Genomic DNA, 16557 nt, shown 5'->3' with positions numbered 1-16557 from the left:
CATTGATAACCCCTAGCCCATTTTGCGTCACTTGCCTATCGAGACTAGCCATTTGAGTATTGCCGGCAACGTTACTTGTGCACATTAGTGATCATTGAGCTACACCTCCCATTGCATACAAACCATACCATAGGTATCATCTTGTTATCATATCATCTTGTGTGCCTCAAGTTTGTTCCCGCATATACACAATAGCTATCTTGGTTTGTGCATTTCGCAAAGTGGCCATACATATCAAAAAAAAGAATAAGCTTTTAAGCAAAGAAAAAGAGTGAACAAAGAGCTTGTAAGCAAGTGCCATAGCATCATACCACATTACATAAGATTGTCATATCTGATCATCTTGGATCATACCACCGGAACATAATATACATAGCATACTTGGGATAGAAGTCATTGCATTTTTGTCTCCTATAGGTTGTGCACAAGTGTCATATCCGCCTATTGAGCAATCGTGCTAGCATCTCTCTTGAGTTGTGCAACACAAGCGTTTTCCGTGGATTCCACATTTTGTGCTCATCCTTGGTTGCACGACCCCATTTATCTATCCGTGTGTGTGTTTCAGTGTGCCACATATTGCTATAGGTCTACTTGTTTCACTTGCGAATTTGTGAATCTCTTTCAACATTATTGACTCTTGCTAAAATCTTACATCAAATTTTTGTGCCACTATCCTCACCGAGCTCCACCATAGGCCTTATTTGTGTAGGTGTGAGAAACCGACAAGAATTGGTACCAATTATGCTATTTCCTTGTCCACATTGGAGTGATCATTGATCCACTTTCAACTTCGGTCAAGGTACATTTGGTATTCATTCTTCTCTTCCTCCACTCATATTGGCTCGAATCTTGTGATGGATAGGCAACGCATTTCATCTCCGGTCTTCCACAACAACGACGGCGTGTACAACTACATCAACAACAAGCTTTCCGCACAAAAGGAGGAGCAAGATGCAAGGATGGAGGAGATTCGGACCTTGTTGATCAACCGTTCTTCCCCTTCATCATCCTCAAGGCGGCGACGTTCAAGTCACAAGTCTTCGGACCGCAAAAATGATGCAAGCGCAAGTCGTCCTCGTCCACATCTCCATGGCGACCACCATCACGTTTGTGATCCACCTCGTCATGAAGGGCAAGTCACCTCCAAGCAACATGTGCACGACGACGATGAACGACATCCACATCGAGCTCAAGCACGACACCAACAACATCGTCATGAATATGCTCGAGATGCGCTTACCTACAAGTCGCAACAAGCCCTACTTCACGCCAAGTCCAAACTTCATGACCACAAGAGAAGACCGCGAGACAAGCACTACCAAGACAGAGGTATGGCTACACCAACCAATTTGGCATCTTCGCCAAGCGACTTCAAGGCATCTTCGCCTTTGGATATATGGCATCTTCGCCAACACGCACCTCAAGACTACGCTCAAGATAAGCTCCCCAAGCTCAAGTCCGCGACTTCCACGAGCTACTACGACCTCGACATCGACCACACGATTCCTTTCTATGGGACTCAAGAACCCGAGGAGTATCTCGAGTGGGAGCGTTTGATGGATGACTACCTCAAGCTACATCAAGTCCCTTCCGAAGATCAAGTGAAGTGTGCCACAAGGAACTTCCACGACTACGCGTCCACATGGTGGCTTCACACACCTTCGGAGAGCTACGACATGAGTTGGCCCAAGACGAAGAGAGCTTTGCGGCGAGAGTTTGTGCCTCCAACCTACACGGAACAACTTCAACGCCAATTGGAGAACACCATCCAAGGATCCAAGTCCATCGACGAGTACTTCAAGGAGATGAAGATTGCCTTGCGACGAGCCGGCATGGACAACCCCATTTCGATGAAGTTCCACTTAATGATGGGATTGCACAACAACATCTCCAAGACGATCTTCCTCGAGAACTACAAGTCCCTCGATGACAACTACATTGGTGCTCTCAAGGCGGAACAAGAACTCATGAAGGACAAAGTTTCTCTACCCCAAGCTCACTTCGCGACGACCAAGCTCCATGAGAACGAGCATGAGGCTAGTACCACCACGATGTCCAAGCCCGACGAGCTGCAAGATGATACTCCCAAGTTTGACGCCATCCCTCTTTGTGGCATTGACGATGCCGAGTCCTCCATGACTCTTTTTCAAGACGGTGCGGCAACGAGTACGACTACGGAGACCCTCAAGGACCAAGCTTTGAAGGCGAGCGACAAGGTGGCGAGCAAGGATGATGCTTCCATCTTAGGAGGCGAGAGTTATGATGTGCCATCTTCGGCCTTCATACACGGTGACGACAACGAGATGGTTGAGCATGGGATTTTCCCTTCGACCACGGCGACGTATGATGACTTGAGTGACTTGTGCCACCATATTGAGAGTGAGAGTGACTTCACCACTATCCCCATATATGTGTTGCCACAATTCCCATGTGAGGAGAGCCACAACCCCCACCACTTGAGTGAGATGAGTGACTCCACCATATGTGAGTTCGAGTGCACCTATTTGGAGGGAGTGAGTGAACCACCACATAGAGAGAGTGAGATAGTTGATAGGTCATGCGAGGCCACTTTCAACACTAACGACTTGACCTCTACCTCTATTGTGTCTTCTCATTTGGTGCTAGGTCCCATCTATGATGACGCGTCGATTCACGACGACTACGTCCTACCTTTGGACAAGATGATGGCCATGGTGGAATATGATGCACCCCCCACATGGTTCCATCAAGATGAAGATGGCCACCATTTGGTCTTTCACACCTCACGTACACCACTTGAGTGGAATGAAAATGGTAACATAGGTGACGGTGATGCTCTAGTCCGACTAGTGGACATTCTTGACATTGATTGCTTTCATGATGTTGATCCCCCTATTGACATGCTTCATGCTAGTATGATTTCCCCATGCGATGATTTACCCATTTATGATGAGTATGATGATTGCCATGTGGCGTCTCTTAGTTGTGATGCCATGTTACATAGGATTTCTTGTGCTAATTCTCTCGGTCACATCATGTTTGCCAATCCGCTTGACTTGTCATATGCTATGCATGAGATCAATCACATGTCATATTTGCAATCTCTTCATAGTGAATATGCATATGCCATTAACATAAACCCAATTTGCACATATGGCATAGATGACAAGCCCATGGTTGTCGGCATTTGTTTTTCTTGTGATGATATTGATATGCTCCCTTTGCATCCTTTATCTCATATGCCATGCCATGACCACCTAGCTTCGGATATGCATTGTTTTGGATGTTTTCCATTTTCTCCATATGATGTTTCCGATATTGCTCATGAGGGGACCCCCATAGTTTCCTCATACATTTTACGAGATTTTGATAACTCCCATCCATTGCATGATCCTTATACTTGTATGCTCAATTTGCATCCCCATCGTGTTATACACAATAACTATTCTTTCATGATGGATGACATGTTCTTATACCATGCATCAAATTTCTTTGAGCGATGCTTACCTCGTGATAACTCTCACGTGCACATACACATCATGATGGATGATGTGTACATTTAACACACACAGAATTTCTTTGGTTTGTGTTTCTTTTGTGTAGGTACCCATGAATACTTGTCAACCTTGCAATCCCACGAGTTGACAAAACAAGCTCTAGAGAGCAACGATGACTTCGGATCCCATGGATTGTCTTTCCCACCGCTCTCTTAGCGCAAAGACTTCACGCAATTCTTCTACATGACCCTCACTTTGATATGGGTTATTGTCCACTACATATTCTATGCCCATCTTGCCATGTTGACTTTGCATGATATGCTCATTACTATTCTTTTGCCATACATTCGTGACCCATGCTTTGCATTACACATGATGATTGATTCTCATACTCGTATGTGTATTTGCAAGCTTGATGGAGATAATGCTTGCTATTGCTATGTTTTCTTTGTACCCCATGCCTATGATGATACTTTCATCTTGCTTTGTGTTCGTGCTTGCGATATGTCATGTGCATTGCCTATGCCTATTATTTGCTCTCATGACATGATTGCCATGATTTACTCTAGTATGTTGCATCTTCGCACTACTAGCTTGCACGACTTGATTACTATGCTTGACTTGATTGCCTCACACATGATGAACAATTGCTCTTTCTATTGTGTTGAGTGCCACACTATATTCACTACACCCCATGCACATTATGCTTGGATTGTCTTGCACTTGACCCATGTGTTTAGACACTTCATTTTATTTGGTGTTGTGAATGATTCTTATGCCTACCATAGACCTTTCATTGAGCAATTTGTGAATGCTTACTATGAACTTGAGGTAGATGCTTCTTCTCTTGTCACACATATTTGCATCACTACCTCACATTCACATGCTTGTTCCCATGATTTCTTTGCTTGTTCTAGATTGATATGCTTACATGCCGCACCACAATCCTTTGTCACACCATATGCTTTGCATGATGATGACACTTGTTTGGTGAATCACCTCTTGAATGCTTGGTTTTGCACTAACGCTAACCACATTTATTTTTCCAAGTGTTTGTTGTTCTTGCTCATTTTACAGGAATCACTAGACGGTGCGACATTGGAGAGTGCCCACTCCAAGCTTGAAGATGATGACTACTTGGTGAACGTCCGCTTCTACACGGTGAAGCCATCTCTTTCCCATGGTGATTTGGTTTTCGATCCGAGGTCGGATCTTTCCCCAGGGGGAGGGGATGATGTGGAGCATGCTATGGATATCACCATGTCAAGAGTCCGTTCGGCAAGCGACACGTGCGACATCTACTTCACATACACAAAGGTGAATCATCTCCTTTATGCGTGCTCACTTGACTCCTTCGAGGATGGTATACTACTTGACACTCCTCTCGTGTGCATACATAGGTATTGTCGGAACATCATGGACGAGGAGGAGGGCGAGGACAAGTGTACAACTACACCATCCGCGAGAGAAGCATGGAAGAGAAGGAAGAAGAGGATCTGCCTAGTCCAGGACGAGCGGTACTACCGCCCACATCAAGCGGTACTACCTTCCCTTTTCATGTAAATTTAATGATAATGAAACCATGGCTCCTTATGCTAATGGTATATATGATTACTATGGTGTGGAACAAATAGAAGAATTCATTGCTTTAAGGGTGCTTATGAAATTGAATCTTTGTTTAAAAGGAGTGAAAAATATGATGATGCTGTTTACAGACCTGAAAATTATGTTATACTTAAATATTGCTATGAAAATTATGAATATAATGCTGATATTAATGATTTTATTGATAAAGTCTCCGATGTCCAAGAAGAGACTAGTATTTTGCAGGAATCTATGAAAGAAGAAATTGATGACACTATGAGCTCATTAGATGAAAAAGATGACGATGACAGCGAAGAACAAAAGGAGAAAGAGCGGTGCACACCTTCTAATGAGAGTAACTCTTCAACTCATAGATTGTTTAATATCCCTTCGTTCTTACCAAAGGATGAATGCTATGCTAATTGCTATGATCCCTTGGATTCGTTTGAAATATCCCTTTTGATGAAATTGATGCTTGCTATGCTTGTGGCCATGATGCCAATATGAATTATGCTTATGGAGATGAACTTGTAATGGTTCCTTATGATAAGAATGAAGTTGTTTCTATTGCACCCACGCATGATTGTCCTATTATCTTTTTGAATTCTCCCAACTACACTATATCGGAGAAGTTCGCACTTATTAAGGATTATATTGAAGGGTTGTGTTTTTGATGCGGAGCATCCTATGGACATCACCATGTCAAGAGTCCGTTCGGCAAGCGACACGTGCGACATCTACTTCACATACATAAAGGTGAATCATCTCCTTTATGCATTCTCACTTGACTACTTCGAGGATGGTATACTACTTGACACTCCTCTCGTGTGCATACATAGGTATTGTCGGAACATCATGGACGAGGAGGAGGAGGCCGAGCACAAGTGTACAACTACACCATCGGCGAGAGAACCATGGAAGAGAAGGAAGAAGAGGATCCGCCTAGTCCAGGACGAGCGGTACTACCGCCCACATCAAGCGGTACTACCGCTAAAGGCCCACAAGCCGTACTACCGGCCAACTTTCGCTCTACTGCCGCTCAACCCGACAAACTCCTATGATCGAGTGGCACAAGTCCGGTACTACCGCCCGTACAAGCGGTACTACTGCTCGAGGGAACGGTACTACCGCCCTGCCTGTGTGCAGCCGGGCCTTTGGCCTTGTATCTCTCTCCCACTTACCCCCTTCGTGGCTTAGACTATATATAGACCACCCCCATCTCCTTTCTAAGGTTAGCATTGGTTTAGCTCATTTGAGAGATAGAGCTACGCTCATCCATATCGGATCTCCTCCTTGCGAGAGACCGCGGCCTCTTCGGAGAAGATCCCTTTGGATTCAAGCCCCCTTTCTAAGGGAAGATCCCCTCGTGGATTCAAGACCTCCTCACGGAGAAGACCGGCTACCCTTGTATCATCCTTAGTTGTCCGTGGATCGTGTATCTTCTCTTATGTATTCGAGGATCTAGCACATGTGTGACTATCTTGTTGGTTTGAGTGTTCCTCTTTGTGCCCCTTTGTGATTTCCCCTCTTGTTTCCGCCTCGTGTTCTTCGTGTTCCTTGCGGGATTCTGCTCCTATCGTGAAAGATCGGGCCATAGGGTTCTACCCTACATCAGTTTTACTACTACACTTGATGATTTTGATAAATATAATATGCATGTGCTTGCTGCTCCTACTTGCAATTATTATGAGAGGAACTACATCTCCGCCTCTCTATGTTTCCAATATGATAAAATTGCAAGAAACTGCTTATGCTATGTATTGGCCATTACTATGTGTTAATGAATTGTTCTTTTTGAAGGAAATATGACCTAGAGGCAATAATAAAGTTGTTATTTTATATTCGTGGTTGTGCCACTAGCAAGCCTCGCGAGGCGGATGACGCCAAGACCTCCCAGGGGGTGGCTTCCCCAGGCTGGCTCCCGAGGAGCGGAGATATCAATGCAAGATGCACCTTGCGAGGTTCGGATGACGTGAGCCATGACGACCAAGGCCGGGCGGGTGCCAGCGGGCGCAGTGTACCAGTTTCCTCTTTGCACTACTAGGAAAAGGCCTGCTAGTGGTGCACCTGTTTTAACTACTAATGGCGCACTACAGGTGCGCCACTAGCATCACGCCATTAGAATTTTGTACTAATGGCGCAGGCGCGCCATTAGTATCTGGTATACTAATGGCGCACCACGCAGTGCGCCATTAGTATATCCCACGGTGCGCCATTACTAGCTGGCTTAGTAATGGCGCACCACATAGAAGTGCGCCATTACTAACAATTTTTTTTCAAAAAAAATTCAGATTTTTCTTTCAATTTTTTTCTCAATCTCGGGTCAATATGCTTAATCTCAAGTCAAATCGCACTCTATGGTCAAACTTCCCGAAAGGTCACCCATCCTCACAGTGCGCCATTAGTATATCCCACGATGCGCCATTACTATCTGGCTTAGTAATGGCAAACCACATAGAAGTGCGCCATTACTAACAATTTTTTTTCAAAAAAAAATTTAGAATTTTTTTTCAATTTTTTCTTAATCTCAAGTCAATATGCTTAATCTCAAGTCAAATCGCACTCTATGGTCAAACTTCCCAAAAGGTCACCAATCCTCACACTACTCCTGCTCGAGCACGCTTAACTTCGCAGTTCTATCCAACCCCAGTACCAGCTCACTTCACAGGCACTTGTTGATATATATATCTATATATCTATTATATCAATCCTATTAAACCAATTAAACCTTGTTGATGTCTCGGAATTTGTTCATGTTCATGAGTGTGATGAAATTTTGAAAAAATATTTCAAACTTCCCGGTCATATTACGTATCATATTTTGAAAAAAATTCCATTCGTATGTAACTTTTCGAGTAGATCATTTTTCATATAAAAAACTTTTTAATCCGAGTTCGTATGCAAAAGTTATGCCCATTTTACTAAATTCCAGAGAGATTTTGCAAATAAAGTCGAAATTCATATTTGTAAATTTTCCCAACAACTAGACCATGTATCACATGGGAAACTTATTTTCTTTTATTTTTTTGACATTTCCAGCATTTTCTTTTATTTTTTTAAAACTGAAAAGGCGGTCCAGGGGGTGTGCATTTAGCACCAGGGTTACTAATGGTGCACCTGATGTGCAGTGCGCCATTGTGCACCATTAGTAGTTTTGAAAAAAAATGTTAGTAATGGCGCACCAGTGGACAGTGCGCCATTACTAGTTTTAACTAGTAATGGCACATTATCCCATGGTGCGCCATTACTAACAATTTTTTTATTTTTTTCAAAACTAATAATGGCGCACGGTGGGTGTGGTGCACCATTACTATGTCAACTAGTAATGGCGCACCACACACCAGGTGCGCCATTAGTAATATGTAAATAATGGCGCACCTGTATCTGGTGCGCAACTGCTATATAGCAGTGGCGCACCACATACATGGTGCGCCATTAATGTCCATATCATCTATAGCCCTTTTCCAAGTAGTGTTGGTGCTAAGGAGGCAAGCACAGACGCGGAGTCCAAAGGAATCAGCTAAAGGTTTCCATTCCGGTGCAACAAGACCAAGACCGCCAGGACAGCAAGACGGAGGTCGTCGTGGAGCCCACCGCAGTGTCACAACTAGGAGCTTTTGCAGGCGAAGACTACTTTTGTCAGGATAGCATGTACTAGTTGTCTCCTTTGAAATTTGGCCGTTGTGGGATCCATTCCTGCCTTGCATTTGGGAAGAGGACCAAGGCCATTATAAATAGGACTTAGCCACCACCATAGAAGGGGACGGATCATTCAGATCATCCTCACACCCACCAGCTCATCAAGCACAAGAACACCTCTCCTCCTGAGGCTGTTCTCCACTGTACTAGTTCATACTCAGCCCTCGAGGCCAATCCACCACAAAGCAGGAGTAGGTTTTTACACCGCAAGGTGGCCCGAACCTGGGTAAACTGTTGTATCTCTTGTCCGTTGGGTTTGTCGAGCTAGGTCATGGGATCGGTGGGCAGGCAAACTGGGAGGATGAGTTCTTCGCACGCACCCCAGAGTTCGAACCTCTCAAGGGTCTGCAGAACCCCGAATCCGACAATTAGTGCGCTAGGTAGGGGTGCGTCGAAGCCTCTCTTATCCCAGTTGGCCCTCCATCACCCTGCAATTCCGATGGCTGACGATCCGAGGGCTCACACCGAGCACTAGGCTGCTTGGCCCGCCTGGGCGGTGCCGTCTGCCCAGGAAGACCTCCACTCCGTGCTCCAGATGGCCCGCACGCCACCCAACACTGTCGGACGTGGGCAGCGCGGGCCGGTGCTGTCCACCTCGCGGTCTTCAGGTTACGCCGCGGTGATGGCAACACACACTCATTGGGAGCAGGCAAACATGCGAGCCGCGCTCATCATGGCGCGGGAGCTGCTGCGTTGCAGGTTGGCGAAGGGCGGCTGTCGGTGTCAAAACCGGCAGATCTCGGGTAGGGGTTCCCGAACTGTGCGTCTAAGGATCGAGGGTAACAGGAGGCAGGGGACACGATGTTTACCCAGGTTCGGTCCCTCTTGATGGAGGTAAAACCCTACGTCCTGCTTGATTGACTTTGATGAGTATAGGGGTTACAAGAGTTGATCTACCACAATATCGTAATGGCTAAACCCTAGATGTCTAGCCTGTATGATTATGATTATCTCTACAGACTAAACCCTCCAGTTTATATAGACACCGAAGGGGCTAAGGTTGTACAGAGTCGGTTTACAGAGAAAGGAATCTTCATATCCGTACGCCAAGCTTGCGCAAGGAGAGTCCCATCCGGACACGGGCGAAACCCTTCTATCTTGTATCTTCACAGCCCATTAGTCCGGCCCATGTCACATAGTCCGAACGCTCGAGGACCCCCTAATCCAGGACTCCCTCAGTAGCCCCTGAATGAGGCTTCAATGACGATGTATCCGGCGCGCAGATTGTCTTCGGCATTGCAAGGCGGGTTCCTTCTCAGAATACTCCAAAGTAGTTGACTGTCAAGAACTATGTTCGGATCTATTTAAAAACAGTCATAATATTGCAGCTACAAGGGCATAATACTTAATCAAAAACACAATATGTCTTTACTGGTAGCTTTTGCTGGCGAGACGTTACGTCTGGCCTCTTTATTATTTTGAATCACTTCTCAATCTCTCGTTTCGCGTTTCGAGATGCAGTCTCCAGTGACATGTCTTGTCAAAACAGAGATCATGCCCCCTTATCACGGGGTCTTCATCAATACGGGCTTGGGTAATCCAACCGTGTTGTCCGCACGACCCCTTGGGAATAGGCGAGTTTTAAGGCTTGTGGGGGGACGCTCTATATTCACTGCCTTTATAAGGATATAAGAATTGACCTTTTCACCCCACGCCTTCTTCTTCCTCATCCCATCCTCCCTCAAGCTCCAGAGCCCAAGATTTGATTCCTTCCATCCCTGGAGAACATTCAAGTCATGTCCGGATCTAGAGCACAGGGCAAGTGGATGGCCTCCTCCATCACGGAGGAGGACATCAAGGGGCTCCGGGAAGCGGGGTACTTGGCCAAGGAAATCGCCCACCGGCTTCTGGCCAAGAAGCCGATTGTCCCTACTCCGAAGCCCCATGAGAGGGTAGTATTTATCGCTCATTTCCTCCACGGATTAGGGTTTCCCCTCCATCCTTTCGTCTGTGGCCTTATGTTTTACTACGGGCTAGATTTCCATGATCTAGCTCCGAATTCCTTCCTCAACATTTCGGCGCATCATCGTATGTGAAGCATTCCTCTGCATCCCTCCCCACTTTGGCCTATGGCTCAAGGTCTTCAATGTGAAGCCAAAAGTGGTGGATGGTCAACATGCGGAGTGCGGAGGCACCATGGAGAGCAAACTTCCCAACATCACTTGGACGAAAGGTAGCTTCGTGGAGACCGTGAAGGGGTGGGAGCAGGAGTGGTTCTATGTCACGGAACCCCGTGACTCCACATGGGCCGCTCCTCCCGAGTTCAAGTCCGTGCCTCCACTGCGGCCGACATCCTGGCTCAACAAGAGCCTGGACTGGGAGTCATCCGATGAGGTGACGATGTTCCAGAATCGCATCAAGAGTATGGTAGACAAGGATACCAGACTTGCCAGCGTAATCCAGGTTATGCTCTTTCACCAAATTCTGCCCTGCCAAAACCGGACTCAGAACATGTGGGAGTTCGACACGGCCGGTCCCCGGACCCTATGACGGTTCTTCGGCACAGAGCACGAAGATATGTGGAAGCTGTTGTTCAAAGCCCAAAAGATGTGGCCAGAAATGACCGAAGATCTTGGCCTCGACTGTACCCACGCATCGTCTCCCATGAGTTTTAATGATAAATTTATTGTCTGCAAATCCAAGGGGCTCACCAAGCTTTCCATTCTTCCCATAGGGCTGGACGAAGAAGGCAGAGCGGATTCACTGTCCGGCTCCGCTACCCGAAGACCCAGCCATATGCTAACGAGGATGCTGGTTTCGGCGCCATACCAGGCGCCAAAAAAGCGAGCCAAGACGAAGGGCAAGGAGGCCAAAAGTGGCCTCCGCCGTAAAGGTGCTTCGGACGTAGTGTCCACAGACACCGAGACCCACTCCTCCTCTGACGAAGATGAAGAGGAGGAGGAAGAGAGTAAATCTCCCCTTAAGGGGGGAAAGAAGAAAAGGGGGCTCCCGCGGATCTGGAGGCAAAGGCGTCCAAGAAAGGGAGAATCTCCCTCATGGATGACTCCGAATCGGACGCCGATGAATGGCGGCCCAGGCCGAAGCCCCTGGCCGGATCGTAAGTACCCCCAAAGGCACTTGTACTTATATATCTATCCGGCTTTCTGCTTTGTGATCTTAATGTACTGTATTACGTGCTGAAGTCCAGCTCGCATCCTCCCCCAACAATCCTCATCTTCGGGGAATTCGTTGGATCTGAACGTGATGGACAGCGGGTCGCCTCCGCTGGCCTCCTCCCCTAAAGTTATGGATAACGCTGAAGTGTTGTCCCGAAGGACCCTTCCGGGCCAGGGGAATGTGCGGGGAGCTGCTATGGTGGCGCCAGAGGGCGATATCCCTGCTACCGAAAAAAGGAGGAATCGTCCCCCATGGAGACTAATGGCGGGGGCCATTCCCAATTCGGCTCCCAATCGAATATTATTCCGGAGACCTATACGGCACCGGAATCAGGCGGGCAACCTCCTTCGAAAGAAGAGGGTGCGCAAATCCCACTAGCAACCTCTGTCAATCCGGAGGCGCCGGATACTCTGGTGGAACCACTTCAGAGTGCCATCATTGTAGAAGAACATCATACCCTTATGGGTACGGTGGTTGAAAGGGTTCGGTCTGCCAAAAGCGGATTGAATGAGACCTATACTAGCCTTCTACGGGGCTTTGAGGTACGTAAGATAATACCTTTTGGTTATATGAGAAAAGGTGTCTATGTACAGATAGTAGCCCCTGAGACTATGTTTAGTATTCACAAGAAAAAGCCGAACAGAGGATCGAATGACTCAATTAGGATATTAACACACATCTATTTGGACCAAACAGGCTGCGATGCAGGCGTCGACTACCCAGGTCACCGAAGCATCTGAGCTGAGGCGTAAGTTAGCAGAAAAGCAAGGTATGTGATACCAAAAATGCTTCTGAAATAATATCAGCAATAATTTGCCATCTGAATGAGTCTTATAACTTTGCTCATAGCTGACACGTCTGAGGTCAATACCCTCAAGAGCGCACTGCCCGAGGCCAAGAAAGAGGCGGAGGAGGAACGAGCCGCCCGCCTAAGACATGAGTCAAGGGTGGAGGAAGTCCAGCAAGAGCTCAAGGATGCTATAAGCAAATGTGAGTCCTTATAGCATAAAATTTCGAATCAAAAATCCGAACTTGCAAAAGCCCTCCAAAGTGCTCAGGAGGCCCGGACTGAAGCCCAAAACGCCTACCGGGAAATCCAGGAGGCAAAGCAAATTGCGGCTGGTAAGGCCTTTAACATTCAGAGCAAATTTGTGAGGAAAAATACATCTTACTGACCTGGGTTTGAAGTTCTCCAGGAGCGTTTGTGGATCTGCCCCAGAGTATGATGTGGAGTTCTTCCAAGCAAAAGAGGGGAGCTTGACGGAAAAGCTATTCTGGTCGTAGTACCTTGCGCTCGAGCATCCTGTACCCCTTAGTGATCAGCTGAAGCAGTTTTCCGAACTACATAGGGTTGCCGGATTGGCCATGAGGGATTTTATAATCCGCCTGTGGCCTGCCGAACCCATACCCAGCAGCTACTTCGGGTTCGTGAAGCGGCTGGTTAGTGCCTGCCCCCGGCTTGATGCCATGAAGCGGTCAGTCTGCATCGAAGGTGCGTGGATGGCCTTCGCGCGTGTCAAAGTGCAGTGGGCGAAGATGGACGCCATCAAGCTCGTAACCGAGGGACCACCCGCAGCCAAAGAGCACCGCACACCGGAGCGGTATTTTGCTGATGTCCTGGACGGATCCCGCATTGTAGAGGGCCAGTGTTCGAAGGACATCATTTTTGATTGAATGTGTCCTATGTTGTCCAATCCTGTATTATGAAACAAGGCTTACGTATGATATATTGCTTGCTTTATTTAAAATATTTTCCTCCTGTGCGGCCGTTTACGATATCTGAGAGTTGGCCAGTCATCGGCTTCATCCCCCACGTTAGTAGTATGGGGGTGTTCGGTGTAGCACCTAAACACGCTTGACCCAGTGACTTGGTCCGTGAAGGAGGTGTTAGTGCAGCGAACCAGGCAATCGGACTATATGGCTTTATCGCTCTCACTTAGCCATAAGAGTTTTATAATGGGACTATAGGCGCATCCCCTAGTATTTTAGGTTATCCAAACTTGGGTGCTATCAATGCCTGGCCGGGTGAAGGCCCGCATGTCGCGTAACACGGAAAAAAATTGCAAGAGATTTATACTTAGTCACCGAATAGCCGACAGCTCTTGCCGCATCATGACAGTCAGTTTTCGGCTTTCTCTACTGAGGTATCTGTCCGGATGAACCAGAAACACAATCGCAGTAGTTCTCCCTTTACCATGTTAGCCGAACAATCGGAACGTAAGGTAGTAACCACAGGAGTCGGGCAACCCAACTATTGACCGAAGACATGATTCGGAGCCGAGGCATATAATGCTATATTTGAGACGCCAAATTGCACTGTGAAAGTGTTCGGACTTTGTTTAGATATGAAAGATAATGTACGTGGCTTAATAGAGCCTCTGTCGATTTAAGTCGTGCCGAGGTGTACATGAAAATCGGACAAAAACAGGGATACATGCATTAGGAGATAGGCCAATACCGCATAGATTGGGCTAGAAACTGTTTCCATTATAGTCTGATTGATACGTCAAAACGTATTGGTACAAATATTGCAATAAGAAACAAGGCTATTTTACATGCCGAGCACAGGGGAAAGCTGTGCATGTGTCCTGAAAACGGACGAGGTGATCTTCAAAGACCGTGTAGGTACTCTGCCACGCGTCTACGCTGCTTTTTCCCCTTTGTGTATTGTCCTTCAAGAGTATCATCGATCGGTGTTTTCATGATAGGCCTCGAAAAGAGGACTTGGTACCGTCGAAAAGGTGACGTGGGTTGTAAGGAACCTGAAAAATAAAAATAAAAAGGAAATATGAGTGTCCAGATAGGGTTTAGCCATATTATGGAATTTGTCCTTATTATGCCTCCATCCTTTCCCATGGTATCTTTAGTGCGTAATTATGCACGCGTGGTACATATGCCACAATTTGGTAGGGGCTAAGATGGAGGCCGAATTGCTAATCGAGATCCTGACGAGCTAGACCATCGTACTATGGGGTGGTCCGGACTCGTTTAACAGTGTCCGGGGACTTGGCTGCCGATGTAGTAGTTGGCTTGATAAGGTCGCCCTGTACTTCTGCTGCCAGGGCCGTGGTGTGCTCCTCAGTACGGAGGGAGCGTTCCATGTTTCCATTAACTGTTATAACGCCGCGTGGTCCGGGCATCTTGAGTTTGAGATAGGCATAGTGTGGGACCGCATTGAAGCGAGCGAACGAGATCCGTCCGACCAGTGCATGGTAGCCACTTCAGAAGGGGACGATGTTGAAGATTAAGTATTCGCTTCGGAAGTTGTCAGGCGAACCGAAGACAACATCCAATGTGATTGAGCCCGTGTAGTGGGCCTCTACACCGGGTATTACTCCTCTAAAGGTAGTTTTGGTAGGCTTGATTCTTGGCGGATCAATACCCATCTTGCGGACTGTGTCCTGATAGAGCAGGTTAAGGCTGCTGCCGCCGTCCATGAGGACTCGTGTAAGGTGGAATCCGTCAATGATTGGGTCGAGGACTAGTGCAGCCGAACCTCCATGACGGATACTGGTCGGATGGTCCCTACGGTCGAAGGTGATGGGGCAGGCCGACCATGGGTTGAATTTTGGGGCGACTGGCTCTATTGCATAGACGTCCCTTAGCGCGCGCTTGCGCTCCCTCTTGGGGATATGAGAGACGTATATCATATTTACCGTTTTGACCTCGGGGGAAATTTCTTATGTCCCCCTGTGTTTGGTTCACGAGGCTCCTCGTCGTCGTCCTCGCTCGGCGATCCTTTATCCTTATGCTCGATATTTAACTTACCGACCTGTTTAAAGACCCAACAACTTCGGTTGGTATGATTGGCAGGCTTGTCGAGGGTGTCGTGAATCTGGCATGGTCGATTGAGTATTCGGTCCAAGCTGGATGAGCCCTCCCTATTTCCTTTGAATGGCTTCTTTCGCTGACCGGACTTGGAGCCACTGAATCTGGTGTTGACTGTCGTGTCTTCGGTATTGTCACTATTGCTATGACACTTGTGTTTGTTGCGTTGGGGCCTGCTGTTGTTATTCTTAGCTTCAAAAGTGCTAGGCTCGCTTGTACTATCACTGCTACGGGCTAGCCAGATGTCTTCGCTCGCGCAAAAGCGGGTCATGAGTGCCATGAGGGCTGCCATGGACTTTGGCTTCTCTTGGCCGAGGTGCCGGGCGAGCCATTCGTCGTGAATGCTATGCTTAAAGGTTGCTAGGGCTTCAGCGTCTGGACAATCGACAATCTGGTTCTTTTTAATGAGGAACCTAGTCCAGAATTTTCGGGCGGACTCTCCGAGCTGCTGGACAATATGACTGAGGTCATCAGCATCTGGAGGCCGGATGTAGGTGCCTTGGAAGTTGTCTCTAAAGGCAACCTCCAGGTCTTCCGAGCCTCCGATAGAGTTTTATGGGAGGCTGTTTAACCAGTGCCGAGCTAGCCCCTTAAGTTTTAGGGAGAGGTATTTGATGGTGTGTAGATCGTCACCGCGAGCCATGTGAATGTGGAGAAGAAAATCTTTGATCCATACTGCGGGATCTGTTGTGCCGTCGTATGATGCAATGTTCACGGGTTTAAACCCTTCTGGGAACTGGTTCTCCATTACCTCATCGGTGAAGCATAGAGGGTGTGCGGCGCCTCTATATCGGGCCATGTCACGACACAATTCAGATGGAGTCCGCATGCAGTTTTTGGCCCGGACATGGTT

This window comes from Triticum urartu, chromosome 5A, assembly GCF_056163025.1.
Source record: "Triticum urartu cultivar PI428250 chromosome 5A, HENAU_Tu73, whole genome shotgun sequence".
Taxonomy (NCBI): domain Eukaryota; kingdom Viridiplantae; phylum Streptophyta; class Magnoliopsida; order Poales; family Poaceae; genus Triticum; species Triticum urartu.
Note: the sequence above shows the minus strand (reverse complement) of the source record.